This window comes from Haliotis rufescens, unplaced genomic scaffold (genome assembly GCF_023055435.1).
Source record: "Haliotis rufescens isolate VD_foot unplaced genomic scaffold, xgHalRufe1.0.p SCAF_1, whole genome shotgun sequence".
NCBI classification, from domain to species: domain Eukaryota; kingdom Metazoa; phylum Mollusca; class Gastropoda; order Lepetellida; family Haliotidae; genus Haliotis; species Haliotis rufescens.
The window spans coordinates 53,818,864-53,832,565 of record NW_025963779.1 but is presented as its reverse complement, the minus strand read 5'-3'; positions in this window follow the sequence as shown (position 1 = coordinate 53,832,565).

Genomic DNA, 13,702 nt, shown 5'->3' with positions numbered 1-13,702 from the left:
GGGATTATTAATTGTTTTAGAAACAACATACTGCCCACATGGTCAGTGTTAATGCTTTATTTTCATATTTTTGTGTAAACATGACATTTTCAAAGTTGCACGTAGCAAGGGAGCAGTATTACAGTGTAAGGTATCATGCTATTGCGGTGTTGCAATTATATTATAAAAGAGTACTTCAGCATGTTTAATTACATGTATTGTCATGACAGTGAATGATTGATACATTCAATTACATTGTATCATTCTGTAATTTTCAGAACCCTTGAAAAGTAAATTCCGTGTTAGAAGAAATCTCGGCTTTGTGATCTCTGTATGATTCTTTCTAATAATTCCTACCAGGTAGTCTGTGTCCCAGACCCTTGAGAACAAATTAAATGATGATGATGTTTGTTGTTTAATGCCGGACTCAGCAATATTCCAGCTATATGACAGTGGTCTGAAAATAATCAAGTCTGGACCAGACAATCCAGTGATTGACATCATGAGCATCGGTCCACACAATTGGGATACGATGACATGCATCAACCAAGTCAGCGAGCCTGACCACCCAATCCCGTAAGTCGCCTCTTACGACAAGCATAGTCACCTTTTACAGCAAGCATGGGTTGCTGAAGAACTTTTCTAACCCTGATCTTCATGGGTCAAGAACAAATTAAAACTGAATCCAACTTAAGTCTAGAATGATTTGGCAAGTCTAGATTGCCTCAGCTGTAGGAAATTTATCATTGTTCGGGGCTCCACTTGGATTTTACTTTTTATTTCGTAGATGCATATTTTCATATAACATAACGATATTTCTGGGACTGAATGCTAGACCAGGCATGGTGTTGGCAACATAGAAACATAATCAGGGCGAACCTTCATGCAAACCCACTATCACAGGTTTCTGGGCATGCCTTGTACTTTTGTGAAGGTGACATTTATGTTCCAGCAATTTCAGTTTGAAAGAAATAACTCAGACAATTGCGTGGTTTTATTGTCAATCCTTGAATCAGAGATTTTCAATGACACATCATAATATGGTTGAACTACTGACGACAAGACTTTAATTTTTGACTCGCTCACTCACTCTCACTCTAAATAATATCTGTACAGCATAGCAGTAATAAATAGGTTTATTTCAAGCAGCCATGCCACAATGATGACTATTTTAAAATCACAATATAGTCCTCAAAAAATGAAAAAGAAAAACTTGATTTTTGGATCAATAATTGACTTTGCTTGATACCCATGATGTGAACATGTTTTGCCAACCCTAAATAACTTCAATTATGACTGTGTCTTCCTGGGTTGAACAAAAAATCAAAATCATGTGAAATATGGCTGCCAAAGAGTCCTGCTGAACACTCAAACCTAATTTTCCCCCTGTTATTTATCATACAGAAAAAAGTATACATTGCTTAGAAAAATTATGAAAGCCATGGTAATGTACAGTGTTCTTTTGAAAAAATCAGAAAATTCAACTTCCGATCATGAAGTCAGAGTTAAAATGGTATTTTCAGACGTATAAATCAGACAAGTCTGTATTTTGTGACATGAATGGCAAAAAAGCACTCACGTTCATGGAGGGTAAAATAAACTGAGTGTGTTAAAACACGAGAGAAAAGTCATTTGCCTCAAACAAAAAAGCCAGGGCCCACTCTGAAAATGAAATGGTTGGTGCCTTGTGCAATCCAGTTGATGCCAATAAAAAAATCACTTATCTTTTTAACTCCAATTTCAGATTCTTCAAAATACAGAACATCAAAACCAAATTGGACATCACTTGATGTTGTCATAATTAAAACTTGAACTATGTTTGCATAATTCTCATTAACTGTGGAAATACAAGGAATTCTGGTCAAGGAATTGACCTTTTGTAGCCTAGGGTGTATTCAAGGGAGATAATTTGACAAGGGTAAATGTAGTTGGAGGCTAGTTGTCAGTCCATGTTACAGATCCATCGTCAGACGAAGAGTTGATTACTGTCGTTATCACAATGACTCAGGACGCCCATCTTTAGATTGTGTTAGAATGGTTCAATTGTGTAATACTACAGGCAAAGAAGGAGAGACTTATTGATTGGAAACACTATGCAGGTTACCTTACTTCGCCATTTCACAGTTTTCAAATTTCTCATGGAAGCAAAAAAAAGTTGAATTTTATGTATTTATTTTGGAAAGGATTGCAGATATCATATTCAGAATTTGACTTACATGACTTTATATGATTACAATGATGTTTTAATGTTCAGAGATATAGAAATATCATATTCAGAATTTTTGAAACTTCAAATGATTTATGATTTTTTAATGTTGAGAAATATACAGTATATCATATTCAGAATTATACTTACATAGCTTCAAATGATCATTTTTAATGCGAAGAGATACATAATACATCATTCAAAATGTTACTCATGAGACTTAAAAAATATTAAAATATATGAATAAATTACCCCACCATATATATTGACACTCTCTGAAAATCCATATTCGAATTTTTGTCATTTTTGGCAAAATGGCCACAAAAATCAAATGAGGTTGTTCTGTGTATTTGGGCATGAGCTAATCAAACATTACAATGTTGCATCCAGGTTCGAATCTCATTCGATGCATGTCAAGATGGTCTTGAGCACAAAAACACATCATGTCTGATGCATGTTAAAATGTTAGGGTAGATTGTGTGTTTTCCATGTGTCAGTATAGTTGAATATGACATATCATTATGAAAATCTGTCTTAATTAATATTTCTTCATGAATAATTCTGCCACTTGACTTCCGATTCATCAAGCCTCTCAACGGCTATTCTGGCCACACCATTCATACCGAAGATAACAAATGGACCAATCCACTCCACATGAAGATGTTAATACACAGTGGTTGGCCAGGAGTCCCGGAGTTAATTTCCCCATCTAATATCAACCCTGCAGCTCTCCAGTCTCCTTGACGTTCCTGGAATATCCTCTGTCAAGTGGATCTGTCTTTTGACCACTTGAAACAGTCCTTTGGGACTTCATTTGAAACACAGTTGAGAACGGGTCAACAATTGTGACCACTGAATTGGCAAGGTCATGGAGGCCAGACAACGCCCTGTAGGGGGCAGATAACACGGCTATGACACCTTGAAGGTTAAAACTTGCAAAGTAAAGTGAAACATTGTCAACTCCTTTAACTTGAAATACTGCTTAGGATTATGAAACATAATGGTCCTGGCAGAATCCTAATTGACACTTTGGTCTAATATTGACATTTGTGTTCTGCTTGTCTCTAACTACCAGTACAGAAAAGGGGCCTACAATTTGAATTTTGAGGAGTGGGGAATTATTTTTTATTTAATCCAGAAATTATTGAAAGGTTTTTCAAAATAAAAAAAATACTGGATATTGTTATCATGCTGATAAATAGTATTGATTAGTTCCTCATGTCAAAGAAGCAGTATCCCAAAAGACATTTTGTCTTACAAACATCGCAGGCCTCCAGTGAATATTCTCCAGAGAATAGTAAAAGGTTGGACCCTATCTCAATACAGTTCAAATGGCTTTGATCCTTTCAGAAAACAATTATGTATACTAGTGTTTATTTATGACTTGTCATGAAACTGAAAATGCATCAGTTCCTTGGCATTATCAAATACTATGGGACAATAGATCATTTTCACCCACCTGGACACAGAATATGCCTAGAAAAACAGAGCAGCATATCTTTAAAATATGACAACAGGAGAGAGAGTGAGTGAATATTGTTGTTCATTAGTTCACTGGTTACCATGGTGGCTTTCACACTATTTTTACTGCCCACGTAAAAGTTACCCGAGTTTCTTCAAAGGTATCAACTAACTGCTAGAATAGATATCCAAAGACATGCATGCAGTCTAAAGGTAGTCAGCCTATTGGTTTTGCCTTTCTCCCAGCATTGATGATGGACATTATCAGCAACCCATTAGCATCCAACTGTAGGTTTAAAAATACTACACAGACTATTCAATACAGATCAGTTGGGCCAGTGACTACGCTGAATCCGAGACACAGTGAAACATTATAATCAACCTTGACTGGCCTAAAGCCAAGTCTAATGACTAAGCCAACAGAATTTCTGAATCCTCTTCTACAAAAATGCAAAATCAGAAAAAAACATACATTAGGCCTAAAGCAGATTACCATTTAGATTGATGTGGTATTAAAGTAAAGTTTAATGATTTATTATAATCAATTGTTAAAAGGAAAATCTCCATTTTGTCAGAAAGTGCTCAAAGGGCAACACTGGGATCTCTTAAGGGTTTCGTTTCATGTTCTCCGCTTGACCCCAGATACCAAACAGGGCCCCTAAAGGAGCACAGCTGGGTTTCAATATTAGAAGTGTCCACTTGAAAAGAGACCATATTTATTCAGAGAGACCCAGCTTTGACTTTCATGTGCTCTTTGATGGAGAACAGGACAATGAGGACATGCATGCGCATGCCGTCACACAAAGTGACAATCAGGAGCTGGATTTCACCATGCTCCAAAAGCAACAATTAACATGTGCTTCGGCACTTGTGCGCGTTCTGCAGATTAGTGACACGCTCATATTGGGCCCTTTTCATAATTATTGTCATCAAGATCTTGTGAAATTATAGCCTGCTCGTATCAGTTCATATTTGTTGCAATGACAGATAATTTGGTCCCCGAAGCTATCATCAAAATTATTGCATATTTTCACGAGATAGGGAATTAATCCAAATTGAAAGGTGAGGGCTTGTTGCATTATGGCCATCTAGTGTGATTCATACGCAAATTGAATTTGCCAACATTCCAATTTCTAAAAATCCTGACAATCAAGTTTGGAGACTGATGGAAATGCAAAATGCTACTTAGCATTCTTCAGCCGAATCTAAATGACACCAATCATAATATTTTGCCCAAATCCTTTTGGAAAAAAGCCTTTTGGGAGAAATCCAACATTAAAGAAATGATTATTTATTTTTAATTCTTACCTGAAAAGCCTTAATCCTCCCTTCTTTTTTGACAGCATGCACATGAACTGGAAAAGAAAGAGGATCAACTCACTTTTCCATTAGACAACAGCCTTTCTCTATTTCACCTTTCTTCCATGCAGGAGAAAGTATTCTCCCTGTAAAGTAAGTCTATATGCAGAGGTGTACTCATTGTATAATGACACCCTTAATACTTGTGTTCACATTTTCCATACAACATACAGTTATTTGAACTGTGCCCTGTAATATACTGCCTAGCATGGTTGAGACTGGGTCCAAAGAAGTAAATCATATAACTCATGCAACACTTGATTCTCCATGACAAGCCTCCCTTCAAAGCATGCAGATCCAAAATATTTCAAAAACATTTTAAAAAGCAAATTTGTCATCCGTAACATCAAGGGCAGCAGCTGCTGAATGATCCAAGTTTGTCCTGCTGTTTAGAAAATTACGAAAAAATACCTGCCTTTTGTAAGCAGTCGTAAAACTTATTTTCTTCATACATGACTGCTTTTTGCTGATAACCAAATTCATAAAGATTTAGAGCTTGAATTTCCATCAAAATCGCTTTATTCAATCAGGTTATACACTAGTATGGAAAAATCTACAAGATTATCATTGGCATTCAAACTGGTTCAGTTGTTTTCTTATGTCTGGCATACTGGGAGGAAGTAGACTGTGGAAGGTGTTTTGTTGTTACTCATACCTGTAGCTTAATCCAGCCGTAAAAGTCATGAACAGATTATAACGATAAATGGCTCTCAAAGCATTGATAGAAGGCTCCATTAAATATGTGTTTATCAGTTAGTAATGGCCCAATTATCTTAAGTGAGTGAGTGAGTGAGTATGGTCTTACGTCGCTTTTGGCAATATTCCAGCAATATCACGTCGGGGAACACCAGAAAAGGGTTTCACACATTGTACCCATGTGGGGATTGAACCCGGGTCTTCTGCGTGACGAGCCCACGCTTTAACCACTAGGCAATCCCACCGCCCCATTATCTTTAGCTTTTAGTATGAATATGATTTTGTTTGTATCTTGTATAATGCCATACTCGGCAACATTCTAGCAATATGACAGCAGTCTGTAATTAATAGTCTGGACCAGATAATCCAGTGACTGACATCCTGAGCATCGATCAGTTGAGATATGACGACATGCAATCAACCAAGTCACAGAGTCTGACCGCCTGATCCATTTCGTCGCCTCAAAGATCAGGATAGATTGCTTTGGACCTATATTCTTACCTGGATTCCCCATGGGGTACATGAAAAAGACAGGTGAGTAAGTAAGTGAATGTTTGTTGCCAGGAAAATAATGGAGCCTGGATGTGTTTGATAGCATCAGAAAGTACCATGTGGGTAGGATGTCAGTAGGTCACACACCCAATAATTCTTTTAGATGGCTCTTAAGACAAGCATGAAGTCCAGAGCGCTCAGATAGAGCAGATAACTGTCCTGTAGTCGTGGTGTTTGGATGCAGCGTATATTTGAACAGTATTTCAGTTATAGAACTGATGTCAGCTTATTGTGGAGGAAAGCCAAAATTAGTACAAGCTGGATCAGGTAAACCAGAGATTGGTAGCTTGAGCAGCACCACTTACTAGAGGTACAGGATGGCACATCAGACAGGCATCGGTCACCACAAAATACTCACTGGGACCAGCTTCAGTACTGATGACCTATTCTGCCTCTGAAACCCATGGGTGTACAACATACTGGGATGAATACCTTTGGAGACAATGCCTTTAATCCTTGAGTCTTAAATCCGATAAAGGTGGAAGACTTGAAAAATAGAAGACTTTCCCACTTTAAAGTAAATGTGCCATGGACCAAGAGGCAAGGAAATTTTGAGTTGATGTCTTTACCATCTACTGACATTAATGTGAGTACTGCTATTGTTGTCGTAAGTAGAGTCATTAACATATCTACTTTTGCACTAATGGAGAGATGACAAGCAGATGAGATGATGCTATCTTATGTTTATCAGGAAATCTACACCTTCTCAAACCTCTTCCAGGAGGATGTCGGTGTGTGCAGACTCCACACTACTCCCATACAAGACCTCTGTGTGCAAGTGGGCCATCTTGTTTAACCAAGGTTGAAAACTTCCATTTATAAATTGTCTTCACCTAGATCTTGATTATCTAGGTCAATAACAATAGGAGTGAGTGAGTGAGTGAGTGAGTGGGTGAGTGAGTGAGTGAGTGAGTGAGCGAATGTGAGCAACTATCCACAATGTCGGCGTGCAAAGACACAATCGAGTTGGCACTCACAAAAGATATGGGATGCCTATTTTGACCCTGAATTCACACAGGGTCAAGAAGTATGGGTGTTTATTCTGGCCCAAAATCCTCACAGGGTCAGGAAGTAGGGGTGCATATTCTGGCCCAGAATCCCCACAGGGTCAGGATGTAGGGGTGCATATTCTGGCCTAGAATCCCCACAGGGTCAGGAAGTAGGGGTGCATATTCTGGCCCAGAATCCCCACAGGGTCAGGAAGTAGGGGTGCATATTCTGGCCTAGAATCCCCACAGGGTCAGGAAGTAGGGGTGCATATTCTGGCCCAGAATCCCCACAGGGTCAGGAAGTAGGGGTGCATATTCTGGCCCAGAATCCCCATAGGGTCAGGAAGTAGGGGTGCATATTCTGTCTCAGAGTGAGTGAGTGTTAGCAACTATCCACAATGTTGGAGTGCAAAGACACAATCGAGTCGGCTCTCACAAAAAATATGGGATGCCTATTTTGACCCAGAATTCACACAGGGTCAGGAAGTAGGAGTGCATATTCTGGCCCAGAATCCCCATAGGGTCAGGAAGTAGGGGTGTTTAATTCTGCCCCATAATCTATCTATCATAATCATAAGTCTATCTACACTTTGAGTTAACATATTTTGTATGATGAGCAACGGGAAATAAGATGAATATCCCACACAAGTAATTCACCTGCAATACATCCATGCTGAGAATAATGACAAATATGTTACGTGTTTCCAGCAGGGTATACTCGATCTTGAGCTGGACACACACCTCTTAGTCTTGACCCTTCGTCCCCAATGGGAACACCTGGATAGAAGGTATTACTAAAATTGAGAGTTTTGCTGCATTTCACAGACTGTTGCAGAAATCTGAATGGTTGAATAAACCTCATTGACAGGACTTAAATAATAACATTCCCTTGGTTCTGATGTCCAGCCATTGTGACGTCACATCACTGATGCCTGAAAGCGTCAAATATCAAGGAGTATTATCAGAATCAAGTCCTGCAAACAATATTGCTCTAGCCCTATCATAAGCCTTGTTAAGGCATGGAACATCCATCCCTGGAGTGTTGGTTGCATAGTAGCCCAGGGTTTGCTAACCATCCATTGCTGGAGTGTTGGTTGTATAGTAGCCCAGGGTTTGCTAACCATCCATTGCTGGAGTGTTGGTTGCATAGTAGCCCAGGGTTTGCTAACCATCCATTGCTGGAGTGTTGGTTGCATAGTAGCCCAGGGTTTGCTAACCATCCATTGCTGGAGTGTTGGTTGCATAGTAGCCCCGGGTTTGCTAACCATCCATTGCTGGAGTTTTGGTTGCATAGTAGCCCAGGGTTTGCTAACCATCCATTGCTGGAGTGTTGGTTGCATAGTAGCCCAGGGTTTGCTAACCATCCATTGCTGGAGTGTTGGTTGCATAGTAGCCCAGGGTTTGCTAACCATCCATCGCTGGAGTGTTGGTTGCATAGTAGCCCAGGGTTTGCTAACCATCCATTGCTGGAGTGTTGGTTGCATAGTAGCCCAGGGTTTGCTAACCATCCATTGCTGGAGTGTTGGTTGCATAGTAGCCCCGGGTTTGCTAACCATCCATTGCTGGAGTGTTGGTTGCATAGTAGCCCAGGGTTTGCTAACCATCCATTGCTGGAGTGTTGGTTGCATAGTAGCCCCGGGTTTGCTAACCATCCATTGCTGGAGTTTTGGTTGCATAGTAGCCCAGGGTTTGCTAACCATCTATCGCTGGAGTGTTGGTTGCATAGTAGCCCAGGGTTTGCTAACCATCCATTGCTGGAGTGTTGGTTGCATAGTAGCCCAGGGTTTGCTAACCATCCATTGCTGGAGTGTTGGATGCATAGTAGCCCAGGGTTTGCTAACCATCCATTGCTGGAGTGTTGGTTGCATAGTAGCCCAGGGTTTGCTAACCATCCATTGCTGGAGTGTTGGTTGCATAGTAGCCCCGGGTTTGCTAACCATCCATTGCTGGAGTTTTGGTTGCATAGTAGCCCAGGGTTTGCTAACCATCCATTGCTGAAAAGTTGGTTGCATAGTAGCCCAGGGTTTGCTAACCATCCATTGCGAGCTTAAAGGTCTTGTACACCCCAAGACTGAAGATCACCTCTTAAACTCCAGAACACATTACTAAATGACAAATGAATGAAATTCACAATGACTTATATATATGTTCAATGAAATATTGAGTGAGAAGTATCTTTTGGCCCCACAGGAGAAAGTACATCAGAGTTGGACCAGGGCTATTGCAGCATGGTAAATAGTGAGAGAGTTTAAGGTGGGAGGCTAACCTAAAGTGATGCAGGTCTTAGATGTTCACCACTTTGCTGAAACCAACATGTATAGGTTTAGTGCATACAGAGCAGATCCAATTAGGCCAAATCAGGGATCAAACCCAGGATCAGAGGATACTGCAATGGCTGAGTGACCCATCTCTGCTCAGACAATGCTGGCAGCTTGGGGCCTGAAAGTTTCTAGGGTGAGCAAGTGAGTTAGGTAAAAGGCCGCTTTAACAGTATTCAAGTTATATCAGGGAGTGTCAGTTTCATGTGGGAGGAAAGCCTGAAGTGATGCAGATCTCAGACTTTTACCAGTTTGGTGGAAACACACAAGCACGGGTATGTGCTGACAAACCTAAAGGCATATTCAGGGAAAACCGGGATTCGAACCCGGAACAGCAAATTGCAGTGCCTATGACGACTGTGCCACCCATGCCCTGACAAGTTTCTAGAGCTTCGGTCCTACCCACACTGAACCTCAAATGGTGTCTCCTTGCATAAGTAACTTTGTTCGAATTGTGCCATTGTTCACCCAGCAGTGAATGGGTTACCAGTAGGATGAGATGGCAATGTGACTGCTAACCTAATGCCTCACAGGCAGCTTGGGTTGTATACTCCTGAGGGAGCCGAGCATGAAAAATCAGGTGAACACTGATCCACTGACCGGGGTAATAATAATTCAGCCATTTGAGCATACACTGCACATGAAGATATGCACTTTACATATAAGCAGACTTATTATTATCATTTTTTAAGAATGTGGTTTCAAGGTCAATACAACTGGTTGTTCAACAGTAATTCTTATTTTAGAAAAAATAAAATGCACATATAAGACAAAACTACTTTTAAACTCAGTCTTGATAACCTTCAAAACCAACCCAAAACTTGTCTGTCATAGAGACCCTGAAACAAATACATCCATTTTAGCCCATCCAAGTCTATAATATTTGGCAAGTCTAGATTACTGTAGTTTCTGAAAATAAATAAATAAAGTTTAATGGCTCCTTTTCTATAATATATTTTATAACTATAATTTAACAACTGTTTTTCCTGTGGAATAGTTTATTTCAGAGACTAGATGTCAGTTATTTAGTTAAAATTTAACATCGCATCGGCATTATTTCAGCCATAAAGGCGTTAGTCTAACCACGAACCTCTCCACTTTGAAAAAGGCAGTCTCACTGTGGAAGAGTTTCATCCTGGCAGACACATATTAATTGAAAGCATCAAGGAGAAGAGGAGAGGGATATTAGAGTGTCAAGAACACAAAACAGGGCAGCTGAATCTTCCTTCTTAAAAACCAAGAGCAAATCAACGAGATCAAATTCTTGTCTGAAGAAAACCGTGAAGGTTAAATGTCATACCCCATAGTGGGCTAAACAATGTGGCATAACAAAGGTGAATGCCGTCTTAAATCATGTTTTAAGGTGCTCCCTACAATACAGAGACTACTCCATGTGAACACTGTCTCTCCACACAAAGCATGGAGTCAAGGGGAAGCAGTTCTTCGGGCTTCATTAAATCTTCCAAATACATATGAAAATATCTTTATGGTGCTGTCGGAATAAATTGTCCTATGTAATGGTTGAGTCTCACACTGAATTACGGTTGTCGTGGCCTTGAATAATACAGTGATCTAATGGTAGCCGTTTCACAAATAATGTTACTGAAATTTGCACTGGTGTAAATTAGGTTATTAGAAAAGTTTCCAAGTCGGTGAATGATTTGAGTTCTTCTGGCAGTGGGATGTCAACACCTTATTGAATTTGTCTGGGTCTGAAGTACTTGCAATTGACGATTGATCAGGTACAAAACTGCTGGAAAGAATGTTAAGGTCAATGCATACAGTGTTGTACAAAATTAACATGACAACACCATCCACCTTACTACAGGCTAGATATTGTAAATGCAGAATTGTGTCCATGCATGTCTCATGAAGTTACAATTCTAAAGGTTTACAAGAACCAGAACATTCAAAAACAAAGACATAAAAACACCTGTTTCCTAACAACTCAAACCATAGTGTTACACCTGTAAATGATCTACCAACATCAATAGTTTTTCTGTTTATAGTTTTAAGCATGTGGTCCTGTGGATCTGTTAAGACAAGCATATGGTCCTGCGGATCTGTCAGGAAAGCAAGTGGTCCTGTGGATCCGTTAAGACAAGCAGGTGGTACTGGATCTGTTAAGACAAGCATGTGGTCCTGCAGATCTGTCAGGAAAGCAAGTGGTCCTGTGGATCCGTTAAGACAAGCATGTGGTCCTGCAGATCTGTCAGGAAAGCAAGTGGTCCTGTGGATCCGTTATAACAAGCAGGTGGTACTGGATCTGTTAAGACAAGCATGTGATCCTGCGGATCTGTCAGGAAAGCAAGTGGTACTGGATCTGTTAAGACAAGCAAATGGTCCTGTGGATCTGTTAAGACAAGCATGTGGTCCTGTGGATCTGTCAGGAAAGCAAGTGGTACTGGATCTGTTAAGACAAGCAAATGGTCCTGTGGATCTGTCAGGACAAACATGTGTTCCCCCCTGTGGATCTGTTAAGACAAGCATGTGGTACTGTGGATCTGTTAAGACAAGCAGGTGGTACTGTGGATCTGTTAAGACAAGCATGTGGTCCTGTGGATCTGAGGACAAGCATGTGGTACTGTGGATCTGTTAAGACAAGCATGTGGTCCTGTGGATCTGAGGACAAGCAAGTGGTACTGTGGATCTGTTAAGATAAGCAGGTGGTCCTGTTGATCTGTCAGGACAAGTAGGTGGTCCTGTGGATCTGTTAGAAAAAGCATGTGGTCCCCCATGGATCTGTCAGGACAAGCATGTGGTCTTTTGGATCTGTCAGGACAAGCATGTGGTACTGTGGATCTGAGGACAAGCATGTGGTCCCTTAGGAACTGCTAAGACAAGCAAATGGTCTTGTGGATCTGTCAGAACAAGCAGGTGATCCTACGGATCGGTCAGAACAAGCATGTAGTCCTGTGGATCTGTCAGGACAAGCAGGTGGTCCCTTGTGGATCTGAGGACAAGCAAGTGGTCCTGTGGATTTGTTAAACAAGCAGGTGATCCTGTGGATCTGTTAGAACAAGTATGTGGTCCCCCATGGATCTGTTAGAACAAGCATGTGGTCCCCCGTGGATCCGTCAGGAGAAGCATGTGGTCATGTTGATCTGTTAGAACAAGCATGTGGTACTGTGGATCTGAGGACAAGCAGCTGGTCCTATGGATCTGTTAAGACAAGCATGTGGTCCTGTGGATCTGTCTGGACAAGCATGTGGTTCTGTGGATTCTCAAATAGAAGGATATAAGTCAAAGAGAAGAAAATGAAATTCCTTCAGTCGATTACCCACTCTGGGTCAGGTGATAGATATTGAAAAAAGAGAAATACAAAAATGTAGCCTTCTTTGCAAAAATGAAATATATAGAATGAAGTGGAGCAATTACCAGTTCAAGTCGTGCATGGAATTTCCTGAAGAATACCACTTGTAAATCAACATACCATTCCTCTAAAGCAGCATTTGATTACACAGGATTACGTACATCATGTCAAAAATATGTTAAAAATACACACACACACACACACACACACACACACACACACACACATACATACACACACACACACACACACACACACACACACACACACACACACACACACACACACACACACACATATTGTCATGTTTATTTTCACATTTATTTCAACTTGTACCCAGTGATAAATTGGTAAAAATCCACAAGGCATAAAATCAAACCTCTGTGGCCTCTGTACCACCAATAAAACCACTGAAATACTTTCATGTCAGCCACTGACACAATCTAACTTTGCACAACTCAAATCAGCTGCCCAGAAAATGAATATGTTGACATATTTTGTGTTTTATGGTGGATTCCAGTTTGAGGAATCCCAGAACTTTGTTTTCTAAACTTATATTTAGGACTGTCTGCCTTTCAGACCAGCAATATAACAATTAAACCTCAGCCACTCATTCTGTCTCAAGTGTTTGATTTGGAAACTGTATCAATCAAGGAAAAATTGCCACTTCAAAATCATTTTATGTTCGATGACAATCTATTGAACATTTCTCACTTTATTCATAACTTATCTATTTGGCCATGTAATAGTTCTTGGGCACCAAGTCGCCATCAATTCAACCCTCCTGTAGCCTACGGTGATTTCAGTCGCGGTTTTATGCCCTAGCTAA